Raw genomic sequence first — 15,057 nt, forward strand, 5'->3', positions numbered from 1 at the left:
ATTCATAATTCTGATATCATAATTTTAAAAGAAGCAATTCAACCATTTCACAGGGCATTTTTATTGTGATTGCACTGGAACACAGTACATAGCTATCTTACTGTGTAGAAGTAGGCTGACATCTGGGCTAAGCCACAACTTTGTCACAGACCAAAAATATCACCAAAAACCAGCGCATTCAGATTGTAAAAAAAGGAAAAAGAAAGCCCCAAGGGGCAATGGAAGGGGAAAAAGCCTCTGTGCAGTCCAATGGAAACAATCCTCACCAGAGGGGGTAAAGTTTTGGAAAATGCTATTGACACACCACATGGCACATGTTTAGTTTGGAATAATCACACTTTAGTCACTTAGACTAGCCAGACTATTTAGCGATGTATTTTGTTCAAACAGCTGCTGACTTTGAGGTCTTTTCAGATGAAAACTGCATCATTCTGTTCGTGCCACAGAGCTCTGCTTCAGCACCTATCATCCACAAGCAGGGATTGTCAATTTAAAGAGGATTAAATCACATTTACAGCCTGTCATCTTCGTTCCAGGTGGCAGCTGCAGACAGACCTACCCTCCACATGACCTTGAGGAAACAGCTCAGCTGTTCCAAGAAGATTGAGCAGAGAGGAATATTCTCCTACCCATGCTGGCGCTTTTCTTCACACTTCTAATTTTGTATTGAATCACACAAGTGCAATACAACTCTGTGCCCACAATGCTGTGCAGCGGAGGGAAAATGTCGGACCCTGAAAAGTGAATTTCGGCGAATAAACGACAATCCCGCTAAAAGTGACTATAATTTCCTATATTTATGGTTTAAAACATACAGTAGTGCCAACTGTGATCCTAAAACACTTTGAAAGCATTTCAAACAGTAAACTACTTACAGCTAAGCACACAGATACATAACATACACTAAATGCACATAAACGTAATTCCATTGGTTTTGATTAGTCCTAGTATGGCAAAACGATCAGCTGCATCAGACAGGAGCACTGTTGTCATAGCCTCTCCAACTGACTGTCAATCACAAATCTATGACTACAGCTGTTAAGATTTGTGATTGAATGATCGAGTCAAAGGCTGGGAACTTTTTTGCCTTGCACATTAGCCACTGCAAAAGTTTGGCGAAGCAAAAGCTTGGTTGAAGGGACAAACTAGTTTTGTGGGGCTGTTTTGGCAACTCTATAACTGCAGTAACTGTTTTTTTTTGTGTCAATTAAAGAGACACTACAATGCAATAAATAGTGTGTTGCCACAACAACAAAAAAACAATTTCCAGACTTTTTGTCACCTTACACAACATTGTAAAATGTGAGTTTTTCCTGCAACACACAACCTGCAAATACTGGTAGATGAATTTGAGGATTGTACAGTATCAGACATCTCACAGCTATACACTAATCATTACGCAGATTGTTCTTTTTTGTTCAAACGGGTTGCCCTGTCTGGCAGATACTTTGCTTTTTTTTCTTCCTTTTTTATTCTTATACACTGTGACACATTCTCAGGAAAATCCAGCCTCAATGTGTGATATCAGTTAGCAAATATGTTGAGAGATTATGTCCTTAGTGTCAGTTGATGTATAATGTTGTGCATGTGCCTCACTTTTCTTTTATTTATAATATATTAAAATATATTTTGTTAAGTTTTGGCAGCTTATAAAGAAATAAATGCCCACAAAAGGGAAATGTGAGGTTTGCTGCTTTTTAACAGCCTCAATGTGTCTCTGACTGGCTCTATAAAAAGACAACTAAAGGCAGCATGCCACACTGAAATGGCATTCCCTGAAGGGGCACACTCCATTCTGAACTCTGAATGTTTTTCTATATTTCTAAAAGTCCATGCCTGCAAAACTGTACTGGTTTTAATCCTTTAAATAGACACACAACTCCACTAGTAATCTGTCAATTATCTGGGTAGATGAACAAAGATTTTCTGAGTCACTTGGCGATATTGACACCGTATGAACTAGTCACAGTTAATCAGCATGACGAATGAATGAACGTCTGAATAAGATCTCAGGAATTCAATGTTGAAGGTTCATGTCGAATTCAAATTAATCTGACTGATTATGACTTGCGTATGCGTACAAGCTCGTTGACCACGAACTTTGCTCAGAGTTCAAATGCTGTAAATATAAATGGCGTTCGGCACAGCGTTTCCACCCGTTCATTCAACCTACACACACAAGCACGGCGCAATGTCAGAAATCACTCGAAGCAGCTTCCAAAATGCCACAAACATGTACTTGAAGTGGCAACTCCTTTCCCCCCACGAAAGCAGGAAACGTTGGCAAAAGTTAACGTTTAACGTAACGCAGCGACAGTGCAAGAGTTCATACTGAAGGGTGCCACGCGTTGGCAGGACGTACCTTAAACAGTCGAGGTCAAATGAGGTGACGTCAAATGAGGTTTTTGTCGGCTTCCTCGGAGCAGAAGAGCTGGCAAAGTCGATCCAGTTCGGCGTGAGTATGTCGCTGCGGTGCCTGTCTGCCTGCCTGCCTGGTGTCTGTCAGTGCTGCCGGCGACTTCCTCCTGACCCTCCCACCGCTCCCACACCCATTCCCACCCTCGGCTACACACGCGGGACTCTGCGACAGCGCCACGCTCACCCGCTCTATCTCTCGCACACACGCCCTCACATAAAGTCGCATAAATGTTTCTGCGATAAGTTCTGCCGTGAAGAAGGGAAAAAATATGATGATTGTGTCATAACTTCCCCAAAAGCCTCAATGGGAGTGGTGTGGAAATGGCACCCTTCCTTCTCTTTCACTAAAGGGCTGCAAACCAAACCAACACCCAAAACCAGGAAATTCGGACCGAATCCATCACGGCTGCGGCCGATGCGTTTGCGGTTTATTTTTAGCGAACCCAGTACCATGTCGTCAATGTTGAAGTAAACATTCAGCAGGCAGCTGAGCCTTTCAGCGGCGGTACTTGCATACGCTGCTGTCGTCTGACGTTGCGTTCAAGGACTCAAGTTGGCGCGTACATTCCTGTAATAACGCCTAACTTAACTCCAAATTAACTGCGATTCCCAACAAAATTTGAATCTATTGTTAAAAAATAAGAAGAGGAAAGCGTGTAATGATGCCCTTAACCGAAAATTGAAATAATTGTGACAAAGGATGGGTATAATGACTAGGGCTGGGGATCTTTGACTGTCTCACGATTCAATTCGATTACGATTTTTGGGTCTACAATTCGATTCAGAATCGACTTTCGATTCTCGATTCAAACGATTTTCGATTCAAAATTATTTGGTGACAAATGATTTCTGCTTCAATTTACAGATATGCACATTGTCATGACTATTCCAGTCTGCTTTGTAAGACAAAATGACAAATAGAGACATTAAAGTGTCTTTTTTTTTTTTTTTTTTTTTAAACATTTATTAATTTTGTATTCTAAGTGCCTTTTTCCACAAAACAGCATGTGGGCTACAACTGCCTTTTCCCCTTCTTCTTCATTTCTAATTTAAATAAAATCGATTTTACTTTCTTACTGTCGATTTTCAGGTATCTTTACGGGTTTGTTTGTTTGTTTTTTGTTTGTTTGTTTGCTTGTTTGTGGGGTTTTTTTGTTTGTTTTTTTCCTCTCTATGTGTACAGTGCAGGGGTTATGGATATGTATGAAGCCACAACACTGACAATAAGATTTGGTATTGGAAAATAAATAAATAAATGTCATTGTGGAAAAAGCTGCATTGGCATTGAAACAAGTATTGGCATTGTAAAACAAGTAATTGGCATTGTAAAAGGTTGGATTGAAAAATAAAATACAAACATTGAAAAAACACTATTTTCTTTAACCATATTTTTTGTATTATGAGCTCTTTTTCAATGCCAATCTGCAGATTTATTTTATTTTTTTTACGCTTTCTCTTTTTTTCCGAGTTTCACGGTTTTTCAGTTTCAACTTGCTGGGTTTTAGTTTCACTTCTCTTTCAACTTATGGGGTATATGCCACGGAAGAGGCGGGACGTGATTTTGCACAACAGTTTATTTCCGGTCCAGGTTGCGAACGCGCAACCAAGGGTACAAAGTCGGAAGCACAATTATTTTTGACGCAGCCCACACGTCGCAAACCGAACCGGAAACAAACTGCTGTGCAAAAAACAGTCCCGCCTCTTCCGTGGCATATACCCCATTGGCAGTGTTTTAACGTGGAAGGCGGGCGCGGGCTTTTGGGGCGGGGCTTTGACCACAAGAACGCCTTCCAGCTTTTCCGGAGAGGAGAGCGGCGCCCTCTGTCGGCTAAAGGTAATACCTGAATTCCCTGTGGCATATCGTCACAGACTCGTGGATACAAAAGTTGACCAGGAACTCCTAAACCGCCTGTAAGTCTGTGTTTTTCTATATATAACCTTGTGGCGTCAGTGTTAATTTTTCTGTAGTAAACCACTTATCATGCTAGCTAAATGTATAATATATACAACAGGGAATTGCAGGTATTGCCTTTAGCCGACAGAGGGCGCTCTCTCTTATCTTTTTATTCACTACTTCTTATTTGTTCACTGATGTATAATGTATGTACTTGTAAAAAAAAAAAATAAATAAATTAAAAAAAAACTTTTCGCACTTCAAAATGTTTGCTTTGTTGTTGTTTACTGCAAAACTGATGTACAGTACTTTGTATACAGCAACGCCTGTTCTTAAAGCGCTGTATATAAAGTTGAGTTGAGTTGAGTTGAGTTCTCTCCGGAAAAGCTGCAAGGCATTCTCCTGGTCAAAGCCCCGCCCCAAACCCCGCGTCCGCCCCTCCACGTTAAAACACTGCCAACAAGTTGAAACTGGGGGAAAAAAAACAACAACAACAACAAGTGAAACTGAAACCCAGCGAGTTGAAACTGAAAAACCGTGAAACTCTGAATAAAAGAGAAAGTGTAAGAAAAAATCTAAATGAAGCTCCTCAATTCACTTTTACAGTTACTTCACATCAAGATGCCACTAGATGGTGATAAAGTGATGCTGTTTGGCCCTGAGCAGAAAAACAACCGCGGAGAGTTTTTCCCCAAATAACTGAAAATAGGTATATACAAAAATAATAACAATAAAATAAAAAATCCGGAAATAAGGGAATTCCGAACCACGTTGTTGGGGGTTCACGCTATCTGTACTGATATTCATTTGCACGTGATTTTCAAAGCACACACTTGAAATGATTGATCACTTCACACTACAGACAATTAAAGCTTTTCTGTCTCTCAAAAGCTGTAACAATAAAATAAAAAATAATGTTTACTCTAATTGGAAACCGACTGCTTTTGCAATATTATGCACAACAATACAATCAAGTGTTACAGCCTTGGGGTTCCTCTTGCATGCAGAGTGCCTCAACAACTACTTTTGTTTTTCTTATAATTAATGTTTCCAGGTTGAAAATTTAAGTTTGAATTTGAAGCACACAGACTGTATAATTGCTTTTTTGGAGGGTGGGGGTAGCAGCTGGTTTGGCTGCCTGAAAGTTATTAAAAATATGGTATTTCTATTTTCTGTTTTATTTTTTTTCCAAAATGAATACACTGTTGGCTCTTCTCCTAGCTTTTTACACACCTAAGTTTACACCGGTTGCGGTTGCGGTGCGGTTGCGGTGCGTTCCGGCGACGCAAGCAATTAGATTCCATTCATTCGAATGGTGCAGTTTACACCGCTTGCGGGTGCGTTGCGTGTCGACTGCGTCTCAGCTGCGGCGTGCCGCAGCCCTTCCGCAAGGATAGACCTATTTTCTATTTTTGCCGGACGCCGCAGCGGTAGGCCTCCGGCAAATGGCAAGCTAGCACAAAACACATCGAGCGGGACAGGAAGACCGACGCAGTTTCGAAATAAATTTCCGGTTACCTTTCAAGATAAAACACTCGCCAGCTCCTATTTCGCAAGCATGCTAGCAAAACGTGATGTGGGCGTAGACGGGCCTGGAGTTAACGTGCGAGGTGCTCATTCACGGTTTAGACACGAGCGAACATGGACGAGGAGAGGTTTATATTGGAGGTAGAAAGTCACAAAATAAAAAAAGTCCACCTCTCTTTCTGCTTCTCTGTTGAGCAGTGTTGCCTACTTAGTAAGTTGCTTTCTAAAGTAACTAATAGTCTAACGCGTTACTTTATTCTACAAAGTAGTCAGATTAAAGTTACTGTCCAGAGAATCAATGCGTTACTCCACATTTTCATGCAGAAGGCAAACTATCTCACTGTTGTAACAGTCACAAACAACTACTGCTAACGACGAAGATGAGGCAGAAGTCATTGATCACCACACTGAATTCAGCCATGGTCTGGTCATGAATGGTTTGCACATTCAAAACAAAAGTGATGATACTTTTACTACTAGTTTTATTAACCAACAGGCACACAACACGACAAAAAAAGTGTGCATTATGGACCATAAAAGTGGTAAAAAAAAATAATTTATTTCCATCCTCAACTGGTCCGTGAAGCATTATGGGATGAGGTCGTCTCCGCCCTCTCGCCAGGGGGAGTGACGTCAGACAAGTTACGTTTTCAGTAGGGGTGGAACAAAAAAACGATTCGGCCGAACCATCGTTCGTCAAGGGGAGCTAAACGACCGTATCGGTTGCGAGTGAGGCTTTATGGTTTTCATAACAATAGCAAGAGTTCTGCGCCGTGCTCTACTTGTTTTGTTTACATTTCAGTAGCATCACCATTCAAGCTACTTCCGTGTTTCCGTGCTCGCGACACGGCGCGCGCGCGCGCAACGAGTGACAACATACAAATGGAGACAGTTAGCAGAAGCCGGTGCCGTACATCTCGGTATTTCCCATGGCTATCGAGTCCTCTCGGTGCACTTGTATGTCCCGGGCCGGCGTTGGTACTGCGCGCGAGCCAAAAAGAATAACTCCCGTGACGATCCAATGCATGGATTCAAACGACACAGGTATGTCCCACAGCCAACACACCAGCTAAGCTAAAAGCACACTGCAAGTATCTCATTTCTCAGTTTGTGGCTCCCTGTCAATGTCTACAACTAGCATGAGCAGCAGATAGGCGAACTGAGACGTGCCCGCGATTACGACAGCCCAAAAAACAAAATATAAACAGTAGTGATTCTGTGGTCATCATCGTGTCTCAGATTAAAAAAACAAAAAAAGATGTCATACATTAACCAAAAATGAAAGTGATGACAAAAGAAAAAACAATTGTTGAATACAAAAATTGTTGATTAAAAAGGGAAATGAACTTTTGGAAATATTTTTGCATATATTAAGTGGTTAAAATGTGTTTGATAGATTTATTGTTCCATAAGGTGGCTTCATATTTCTTTTGGCTGGACGGTAGGTTTATTTCATGTCTTAAATTTATGTTTCTGAAATACTTCACAATGTGCAAATATTCTGTTTAATTGTGTTGGTGTCTGTCTAAAGGTTAAATATTTATATTTAACATTAAATTATCAACCTTTTGTTTTCCTGATCCTTATTTTGAAGAGAAAAAACAAACAAACCAAAAAACAATTATAACTGTCAATAACTACTAATAAATATTTAAACTGATACATGTGTACACACTGGAATAGCGGAACAAACAAACTAGAGGAATTTAGGGGATTTTCATTTTCAACCTGGATAGATTTTTATTTTTTGTTTTATAAAAAGTATTTACGTTACAAGGAGTCAAGAGAGACTGCCTATTTTGTTTTTCATAAAAAAAACCTTTATTTTCATGTTAAAAATGCACTTTCAATAAAGTATTTGGAACTCCGTTTCTACTGCATTATTTTTATGTTGAGATGGTGTTATCGGCAGCTGCTGAAAGTAACTAAATAAGTAACTTTTAATCTAACTTAGTTACTTTTAAAATCAAGTAATCAGTAACGCAATTTAGTTACTTTTAAAACCAAGTAATCAGTAAAGTAACTAAGTTACTTTTTCAAGGTAACTGTGGCAACACTGCTGTTGAGCACAGACTTTCTGTGTGTTTGTCGTTGTTTTTAATGCCACATGACCGCGCGGTCACGTGAGACACGGCGGGAAGTGGTCGGCGACGGAGCTGCCAGACCGCAGCTGTGCGGAGCCGGTGTGGATTGGCCAAAAAATTGACCCGTCCGGAGCACGCAGTCAAGACGCACCGCACCGCAGCCGCACCGCAACCGCAACCGGTGTAAACCCGGGGAAAGTAGCCTTACCCCGGGTTTACACCGGTTGCGGTTGCGGTGCGGTTGCGGTGCGTTCCGGCGACGCAAGCAATTAGATTCCATTCATTCGAATGGTGCAGTTTACACCGCTTGCGGGTGCGTTGCGTTTAAAATGTTAAACTGAATGGACTGATTGGAAAGATTCTAATATTGAGGGGCATTTGACCTTTGTTGCTTCTTGGAGACAAAAACCATCACTGTGCCTTCACAATTCACATTGTCAAGAACCCATCTACTGCGTGGCAGAAGAATACCTCATCATCAAAGGGCCATGTAAAATTACCAGTATAGTTATGAACGTTTTTCATTTGATTGTTTTATATTTTTCTCATACTTTTTAAGACGGGTAGTGGTTTTCATACATATTTTTTAGTATAAAATTATTATTATTATTATTATTATTATTATTATTATTTACATTTACTATAAATTATGACATTAGTACTGCAATTTTGGGTACAAATTTGGGTTGTGTCAACTGCTGGAGGATGGTAATTTTGTAAGAGCCCCTGTAGCCATTTAAATAGTAAGTCACTTCGCAGCCTGTACAATGAACTTATTTTACATTACAGTAATATATGAGTAATATTTACCAGGCTATTAGAGTGCAGTTATCCACATGATATAATACCCAGCTTAGTCACAGATCTACTCTAGCGTGCTACGCTACCAAAATAGCTTCCCTGAAAAGTAGTAAGGACAGGTCATGACTTGACTTCCCTATTCTGAGTGCAAAGCATGAATTACGGTTTGATATGGTGATATTAAGATGATTCCAAACAGCTGCTTGTTTTTCTCCCAATAATTTGATTGTGAATTCAACTTCAGTCCAGCGTTTCAAGTATGTGCCAATAATGTAACCAGTGTCCTACCCTGTGAAGGTGACCTCAATCGGACAGATGGCAATCAATCAATACCAGCGCTGGACTGTAATGCACTATCATTGCCAGAGGGGGGAGTGATTGATTCAGCATGAAATAACGGAAGCTTTCTCGCAAACACACACACCTTGCACACACTGACCCAGGACGAATGCAGAGGGGAAAAAATGAGGCAATGTACTGGAATTTCTTTGTCGTTTCCTCCCATCCCAGCTCCAGTACATTCCACACCTCCCCAATAGTCTCTAAACAGATCACTTCATTAAGCACACATTCCTACACTGTACATTCTAAATGAATCCTCCCACATGGGGTGGGAGTGATTTTAAAAACCCACTCCCCTCATTCCTTAGATACTGTAAATAGATATTAGACATCAACTGTATTTTTTTTTTTTACTTTTTTGTGCTGTCCTCTCAAACGTGCCAAGAGCTTACTATATTTACTATGGTCAAGCCAAAATCTATGGGACTGTTGTATCTCATTTCACTTATGCATGGAAATGGTATGATAAAAGTAGTTTTGAAGAAATGCATAGGGTCTGGAAAGTCTCTGTCTTTTTCTTTTTTTTATCTTTACTGTCAAGAGACTGTATGCCTCCCTGTGTATTGGTTAATGCTTAAAATGGATGTTCATGTCAATGGCAGCATGCTGTTCTGACTTTTGACTCACACAAGAGACACAATGCCTGTCCTGTCCTGTCACATCAAGACAAGTCCTGTCCTGTCACGTTAAGACAAGTCCTGTCCTGTCACGTCAAAACAAGTCCCGTCCTGTCCTGTCACATCAAGACAAGTCCTGTCCTGTCCTGTCACGTCAAGACAAGTCCTGTCCTGTCACGTCATGACAAGTCCTGTCCTGTCACGTCAAGAGAAGTCCTGTCCTGTCACGTCATGACAAGTCCTGTCCTGTCACGCCATGACAAGTCCTGTCCTGTCACATCAAGACAAGTCCTGTCCTGTCACGTCAAAACAAGTCCCGTCCTGTCCTGTCACATCAAGACAAGTCCTGTCCTGTCACGTCAAGACAAGTCCTGTCCTGTCACATCAAGACAAGTCCTGTCCTGTCACGTCAAAACAAGTCCTGTCCTGTCACATCAAGACAAGTCCTGTCCTGTCACGTCAAGACAAGTCCTGTCCTGTCACGTCAAAACAAGTCCCGTCCTGTCCTGTCACATCAAGACAAGTCCTGTCCTGTCCTGTCACGTCAAGACAAGTCCTGTCCTGTCACTTCATGACAAGTCCTGTCCTGTCACGTCATGACAAGTCCTGTCCTGTCACGCCATGACAAGTCCCGTCCTGTCCTGTCACATCAAGACAAGTCCTGTCCTGTCCTGTCACGTCAAGACAAATCCTGTCCTGTCACGTCATGACAAGTCCTGTCCTGTCACGTCAAGAGAAGTCCTGTCATGATAAGTCCTGTCCTGTCACGCCATGACAAGTCCTGTCACGTCAAGACAAGTCCTGCCAAGTCAAGTCCTGTCACGTCACGTCAAGTCGAATTCATGGTTTTCCTGCCCACTTATCAATAAATCACTACGTTGCTCATTTCCTGTCTGATCATTCTCCTCACTTTGGGTCCACATATCCCACTCCACTCACCGTGATATTTACAAATTCAACATTTGTTTTTAATATTAATGGGAAAAGGCTTGTTCAAAACTCAGACATTTCTGACCAGCAAAAATGGCTTGACAAATGACATCATACTTATTTCCAACCCAAATTATCATGCAAACCTGATAAAAGGATATCAGCGATTCTAAAAATTGTGACATGGGACCTTGAAGGGTACTTCACTGTTCTCACAAGCTTACTTACATTTTACTTGATAAGCAGAACATGCTATTGGATTTCTAAATGTGGAAAAAAATAACTGTACACATTTTTATTTTTGTCATATTTAACAAAATCTCACATTCCAGAAGGTCATCACATAAGTTCAGTTGTTCATTTAAAACTCTTTCAAGTGTGTTTAACACTGTGGTCGTCATGAAGATTTCACGCTTGTTTAAAATTGGGAAGAGGGAACACATTTCATGTTTGTTGGCAGTCTATCATAAATATGAGAGGACCAGGGCGACAGTGGGGAACATGACATCAACCCACAATGCAATGCAAAGAAACAAATATAAGTGACCTAAAGGGTTCAGAGAGAAAAGCAGTAAAACAAGGATGTAACCCGCCTCTCACTTCATCCGGGAGAGGCTCCAGCTCTCCCACCACCCCGAACAGTAGAGAAAATTGATTGATGCTTGTGACTCCACCCTATTTGACAGCTTTGTGGTTACACATCTGTTCCTTACATTTTGACTCGTCATAAAAAAAACAAAAACACTCAGTTGTTACCAAGCATATTTGCCACCTATAGCCAATATCTGTAGTTTCCCCCCCCCCCTTCTATATACAATGTAAAATATTCTCATTTAACGCTGCTATGATTACACTACAGCTTATTACAGTTACTTGTAGCAACAATCTAGAAAATTACTGTAAATAAATGACTATTTTGATTGAAGATTCAGTTATGGAGGATACAGCTGTGGACTCTTTCTTAAATTAAAACACAGCCATGTACCCCTCAAGTCTGTGACTATGACATAAATAATCATTTTCAGTCCATAATGTGTTGTGACTTGTCCATTCTTGCTGATGCCGTTCATATTGGTCTATTTTAATGGTAATGTTCATCACTAGGGTGCACGATAACAAGTTCATCACCATATTCAATTCATATAGCTATCTAGTCAAGGTCAGAATTCCACACTGGATGCTAATTTTTCAGTATCAAGAAGGAAAATAGATGAAAAACGTTTTGGAAAAATAATACAAATTACTCTACTTTTGGCACCAGAAATGCACAATTACCACTAGGGATGGGCGAGTACCGATACTAGGTATCGCATTATTTCAACGTATCGGTACTCGCGATAGCAGCTGATACGAGTTGCCGTTTTACAATCAGAAACTAAAAATTACAAATTTTAAGAATAGAAAATTGCTGTTAATTTAATGCCACTTAAGATGCTATGTTGGGATATATAAATATATATATATATATATCCCCGACCCTTGTGAGGAATAAGCGGTCAAGAAAATGGATGGATGGATGGATGTATATATATATATATATATTTTATTATTATTATCTGTCATTGCTTTTTTTCGGGGCAAAATTGTGTATGTCAGAAGTAGCTTACTGCACTCTAAAAACAGTTGGGTCAAAAATAACCCCATTATGGGTCAAAAATAGATTTTGGGTTTAAAAAAAAAAAAAAAAAAAAAAAAAAAAGGGTCATACTGTATAAAACAACCCAGAAAGTTGGGTCAGATCGTCTATTTGGGTCAGTTTGACCCACTTTGTGTCCAAAATTGGGTCATTTTGTATAGAACAACACAGAAGGTTGGGTTAGACCAGGGCTGGACTGGTTATCTGGCATACAGGCAGGGCGCTAGCCATTTTGGTGCCCTAAGCATAAATGTTTTGTGATGAAATATGGTTTTGAACCAACCATGGTACAAACATTTTCTAAATTGATTATGGTATTGTGCAGGCCTATATTTAAAACACAGGTACATGAAAATTTTAATAATCTACCTTTTTAGAGAAGGACTGATAGGGCACTATGTAAAAATTCTGGACATAATGTTAAAACTATGAATATGAAATGAGGAAATCTACTTACCCTTAAGATGATTATTATTATTATTTTCACATTACACTTTCACCAGTACATGCCGCTCTTGGCCGTTCCATATGAAACAATATTGTCTCGTCACATTCCATTTAACATACCGTATAATGAACGTGCTGGTCACAACCATTCCACTGCGGCGGTTTGGAGTGTTTTTGTTTTTTTTGTTTTTTGCTAACTGTGGTCATGTAAACGTAGCTGCCACAAAATAAACAAATTGTCATACCTGCAAGTGACGCGCGAGCATCATCTCATTGTTTTTTCTTTTCCTCTTTTCCGCCCCCAATTATTGATGCCTTTTTGATGACATGTCCAGATGTCCAAGAATAAACTTCTGCCAAATTTGCGATTGAAGCATAAAGTGCACCCCACAACCCTCCCCCTTTCCCTAGTAGTTTGCTTTGTTGGAGCAAAAGTGTACCCCGCCCCCGCCCCCGCCCCCCTCCCCCTTTCCCTAGTAGTTTGCTCCGTTGGAGCAAAAGTGCACCCCGCAGCCCTCCCCCTTTCCCTAATAGGAACAAACTACTAGGGGGTGGGGGGTGGGGGGGGGTGGGGGGGGGGCACCAACGTAGACCAGCGATACCGCTCGTCGTCCAGTAAATAATGCTACGTTATTTTTTGTATTTATTAACATGCTTTACAAGCTTTTATTTTAAATATTAGACACTGATATTATAATTACTAATATGATTATTTTTACGGGCTTGATTTGTTTTTTGGTGCCCCCTTGGCAGTTGGTGCCCTACGCACAGTGCGTGATAAGCGTATGCGGAGCGCCGTGTCTGCATACAGGGCAGATGCCTGGTGGGCCGGTGACCATTGGGGCCGATGTGGTCCTATTAAATGATAATTTTCCTCCATTTTATTCTGATAGAACAGCCCACATTTTAGAAGGACAGCCTATTCATCCATTTACAATATCAAGATCAAACTGAACCAATAAACATCAGTGGTAGAGCTACATGGTAACCAAAGGCACTTTTCCACCGTACCGGTTCCACACCGAAGCGGCAATTTTTGTCCCCGGATGTTAGTGTCTCCACGGGAGTTTTTCAGGGCTAAGCCGTGTTTAGAAACCTTTCGACAGCGGTTCTGCAGCGCCGGTCGTCGGGGGACTAGCGGGGCCGTGACGTCACCTGTCGTCTGATTGGCCGACAGCAACGCCGCTGCGGCCGCAAGCAACGCCATGGCACATGCCCATTTCCTTGTTTTAAGCGAGAGAGCCAGAAGCACCGCCGGTCTTTGCCAAAGTCATAAAAATACAGTATATACAATAAATATAATACTGTTTTACAACAACACTTAACTAGGCCTATAGTTATAATTTAAAAGGTACTTGTGGATGGATTTGTAATGTTTGTGGTTTTAAAAAACATCGCGAGGCTGGTCGTGTGTTCCTATTTACTTGAATGAGAGCTCCAGCGGCAGCTCTTCATTCACAAATAGATTCGCGAGCCGGTCGTGAAAAATACATGATATACAATAAATATAATAATGTTTACAACAACGCTGAACTATATTTACAATTTAAAAGGTACTTGTGGATGGATTTGTAATGTTTCTGTTTAAAAAAAAAACATCGCGAGGCTGCCGTGTGTTCCTATTCACTTGAATGAGAGCTCCAGCAGCAGAAATAGTCTTCGCGAGCCGGTCGTGAATCGCAATATTTCATCCATGGTGGTCTATATTAAATTGTAAATATGGTTCAATGTTGCCACTCGGGAAATGTTATCTCAGATCCGCACGCAATGCGGGAGTGCAAGCTTGGCGTGGACGGTTCAAATGTTGCCGCCCCCTTCTCGCCGTGCGCCAGTTGTAATGGAAAACCGGCGGTTGCTGTCTGGTGTGGTTGCGTGAGGTGTGGTGTGGTGTGGTACCCAGCCGTGCGGGCACGATGGAAAAGGTCCACAAGGGCGGTTAGGAATCGGGCTGGGCCAGTGGGCCTAAGTCAAAATGCCAGGGCCGATTACTTGTGCCAGTCCAGTCCTGGGTTAGATCCCATACTTAGGTCAATTTAACCCAACTTTGGGTCAAAAATGGGGTCATATTGTATAAAACATCCCAGAAAATTGGGTTAGATCATCTACTTGGGTCAATTTGATCCAACATTCTGGATTGTTTTGCATAAAACAAGGGTCATTTTTGTATAAAATAACCCTGTAACTTGAGTTAGATCCTCTACTTGGGTCAATTTGACCCAAGTTTGGGTAAAAAAATTGCATCATATTGTATAACAACCCAGAAAGTTTGTCAGGGCATCTAATTTGTGTCAGTTTGACCCACCATTGGGTCAAAAATTGGGTCATTTTCTATGAAACAAACCAGGAAGTTGGGTTAGATCT

The 15,057-nt window shown here is 41.0% G+C and overlaps 1 protein-coding gene across 4 annotated transcripts in view; it reads right to left on the reverse strand.

Moving 5' to 3' along the window:
* LOC144032772 (unconventional myosin-Ic-like) overlaps window positions 1-15,057 on the reverse strand; it is a 121,067-nt gene that overhangs the window by 104,020 nt on the left and 1,990 nt on the right. Inside the window, exon 1 of one of the 4 annotated variants that reach the window (XM_077540186.1) lies at window positions 2,363-2,513. The exons of 2 other annotated variants lie outside the window; for them this stretch is intronic. The gene's annotated coding sequence lies outside the window, so the exon portion shown is untranslated. Of the gene's footprint in view, window positions 1-2,233; window positions 2,240-2,362; window positions 2,514-15,057 lie in introns of those variants that run through there. One more of the 4 variants, XM_077540187.1, reaches the window with a different exon arrangement.

This window comes from Festucalex cinctus, chromosome 13 (genome assembly GCF_051991245.1).
Source record: "Festucalex cinctus isolate MCC-2025b chromosome 13, RoL_Fcin_1.0, whole genome shotgun sequence".
NCBI classification, from domain to species: Eukaryota; Metazoa; Chordata; class Actinopteri; order Syngnathiformes; family Syngnathidae; genus Festucalex; species Festucalex cinctus.